The 3,618-nt window shown below is 42.1% G+C and overlaps 1 pseudogene; it reads left to right on the forward strand.

Annotated features, from left to right (window-relative positions):
• The first annotated feature begins 502 nt into the window (after window positions 1-502).
• On the forward strand, window positions 503-1,966 carry LOC133102264 (coiled-coil domain-containing protein 112-like; annotated as a pseudogene).
• Window positions 1,967-3,618: the final 1,652 nt, after the last annotated feature.

Below are 3,618 nucleotides of genomic sequence, written 5' to 3' on the forward strand. Positions count from 1 at the left end.
TCTGGCTCTCCCATATACAAGTCCTTCTGGTCTTCAAAGCCAGACGTTCTGGGGAGCCTGTGGTGGGGTCTGTATCCCTTGCTCCTTGGGGAGAACCTCTGAAATTGTGGTTATCCCCTCATTTGTGAATCACCTACCTGGGAGTGTGGCTCTTGACCATATATAGTGTCTCCGCCTCTCTTAGCCATCTCGCTGTGGTGCCTTCTTTAAACCTTTAGTCATGGAAAGTCTTCAGGTCATTCTCATCAACAGTTGCTCTGTATGTCATTGCAGTTTTTCTGTGCCTGTGGGAGGAGGTGGGCTCAGTGTCTTCCTGCTCCTCTTTATGAATGAAGAAACTAAGGCACAGCTCTCCCTCTCCCTCTGGCACATCCACAGTCCCACGTCTGCACGCAGGGAACTATCTGCTGGCTCTGTACTGCCCCTTGTATGACACCCTAGGCTGTGGACCCTGTGTGGCCCCAGTTACTCTACCAGAAAGACGGCCACACTCATGGTAGTCATGACACAGAATGACGGATGTCTTAGTACTTTGGATGGAATTCAACCTTTTCAGCTTCAAATCTGAAAGCAGAAATCTAGTTGGACTAAAAAGCAAAAACCACACATGCAGCAGAAAATTTTAAAAATCAAGTTATTAATAGAAAATGGTAAACGGTTATTTCTACCACCAAAAAAAAAAAAAAGACTTCATTATTGAGCATAATGTGGTGGAAGAATTTTAAATAAATTATCAGCAGGAAAAATTGAAAAAGCAAGAATCCAGCAACAATTGGACAAAATACATAATGATGTAAACAGACTTCAATATCAGTTAAAACAAGTGACACTTAGACCTGATTTTGCTGAAAGCTCAGAGAAATAATAGAAAAAATGGAAAATGCAATAAGCACTTTTAGATAAGAGCAGAGACTGATATATGAAGAGCTTATTAAAGAAAACAACTAAAACTGAGTTGACTGCCATATCCAGAAAAATTGACACGTGGACTTTGGGTCGCTCAGAAATGCAGACAGCTTTCAGAACAATGTCAAGTAAGGTTCATGTAGACAAAGTACCATCACATACTCTTCTAGCAGAAATGGTAGATTTTGAAAAATTCTTTCAGCAAACAGGAGGGCAACAAGGGCACTGGATGACTATGATCATCAGACCTTTGTAAAAGTGAGAAACAAACATAAAGAGAAGACAATATTTATGGGAGAAACTCTAGAACCTTATCCTGAAAGAACACAGGATTAAGTGCAACAACATGAGAAATTATACAAAAATTTCTGACTGTAGAAAAAAGAAAAAATCTATTCAGAATTGGAACGCTAAAAGCAGCAAAAAAAAAGAGGAAACGGTCAAGTTAAAGATAGAGAATATAACTATGCTTTTTCACAATAAACAAGAAGATGATGAAAGGAAAAACAGGAACAAAGAAGAATCATAAATTGTCAGTTGAAGCTTGGGAAGAATAGAAAAGTATCTAAATGTCAATGAGATATGTTTCTCATATTTAAAAGAAGTTAAAAGAAGAAGAAAAGGAAGAGCAAAAGTAGCAGAAGAGGACCAATGCCAGTTTAGACTAAGATTACTATTATTACGTCACATTGAGAAGAAGAATTAAAAAGAGGAAGAACTTGTGAGGCTTGAAAAAGAAATAAGTAAAAAGTTAGACAAGGCAGAAAAAGGAAAACTGTTGCCGATGAAATTTTCAGGTTTCAAGAAAGAGATTTAGATAAACTTGAATTGAAAATTCTAGATAGAGAGGCGAAGGAAAATGTAAAGGTAGAACAAAAAAGACTGGAAAAATTACAAGAAAAGCAAGAAAAGAGTGAAAAAATGTTAGTAGATCCCTCTAGGCTTTACAAAACTTACCAAAGGTTGGAAAGAATGGCCCAAAGATGTAGGATCATCAAGTTCTGGGCCACTGCTTCATATTCCACATGGGGCTCTTCCAATCTGCAGACAAAGAGACTAGAGAAGAATATGAGATAATGAACTTGGCATACAGTTGATGAGAATGTTAATATTCAGTTATTCTGGGAAACACAGTGACAACTATGTTCTTTAAATATCACTAGCCTAATCGATTGATTATTCATTACATTGCATGTGAAGTGGCAGATATTACATTCCACACTGACACTGCCGTTAGTATTTCCTGTTTATACTAAGAGAGCAGTTAGTTTACAGGTTGGCCTATTACTGATGTCAAAGCTATTTAAATAAGTTTATGTTAGAAACATTATTTCACTTAATGCACAAAACATTTAGAAGATTTTTTTTATGGCATATCAAAATTAATTGGGACAATGTTAGAGTGACGTTTTTTAAACACCCCGATTCACAACTTTTAGAACCCGGATGTCAGTTAGCTTGAGTCATAGAAATGTAAAGTTCTCTTTTTAGAGTTATAAAATAAGTTAACACTTTTTCTAAGTTTAACAAACTGGTAGCTTGGCAATTAGTGAACTTTTGTATAACAAGCATTATCTGTTTGAAGAGAAAAAAAAAGAAAAAGAAAGAAAATGAAAACGAAAAAAATCTAAGACACAGAAAGTTCCCCAGGTCCACAAAGTCATAACAGAGCTGAGATTCAAACACAGTGTGTCTGGTTCTAGAGTCCATCCTCCTAACCAGTATGCAGATTGCCCCCCACAGCAGAAAACTTTAAAGATCTAACGAATATTCTCACGGATCTTGAGAAAGTATTACTGCCTTTAAACAAGAAAAGGATGCTCTGAGAAAAGTATAAACAGAGACCTGGAAAGTGCTCTTAGCTGTTAAAAATTTGAATGAGAAAAACAAAACAATAAAAGGACCAGACCGCAATATCCTAGTTACCAAAATAGTAGTTGCACGGAAACTGGCTTATACACCACCCCCAGGGCGACTGGCGCTGTCCCATGGTTATGGAATCAGGTCGCTGCTGCTGCTACTACAAAGGGGCCTGCTGTCACCCAGGCCTCTCAGGTCCCCCACGGGCACAGCTGGCAGCACCGTGCCCCGGACCCAAGGGATTCCTTGGAGTTGCCAAGGAACTCCTCGGCACCAATAAATACGTGACCTGCCATGGTGGAGGAGCTACCCCATGGGACCATCCTTGACCAAGAGGAGCTGCGACTGGGCAATACACGCCCCCTCCAGGGGGACCCTGCGGAGATGCACAGCTTCACACTTCGTCGGTGCAGACGTCCCGTAGGTCCCAGCCGTCAGCTTTGCGAGTGGCTGCGACCTTCTCAGTCATGCTCCCCCAACTTGCTCGCCACACGCCGTCTTCTTTCCCTGCTTCTCTGGCAAAACACTCCCCAGCAGTAAGCTTTTACCCAGGTGCCGTGTCCTGGGAAATCCAGTCCAAGACAGGAGACTTCAGAGAATACCGGTGTCAGCCCTGTGACGGCAGCAGGACCCCGCTCCCGGAGAGAAGCCAGATCTCGCGCGATCGTGGGAGTTCTCGCGGGATGGCGGGAGTTCTCGCGGGATCGCGGGGCCAGGTGGCGCCCAGGATGAGAAGTACCAGTGCTCCCGGCGCGATGCCCGGTTCCAGCACCTCTGTCAGGAGCGTGGTCACACCACCCATCAGGCACACCGCAGTGCTCCCAGATGCCGTGGCTCGCCCCTCCTCCGAAT

This window comes from Eubalaena glacialis, chromosome 12 (genome assembly GCF_028564815.1).
Source record: "Eubalaena glacialis isolate mEubGla1 chromosome 12, mEubGla1.1.hap2.+ XY, whole genome shotgun sequence".
Taxonomy (NCBI): Eukaryota; Metazoa; Chordata; class Mammalia; order Artiodactyla; family Balaenidae; genus Eubalaena; species Eubalaena glacialis.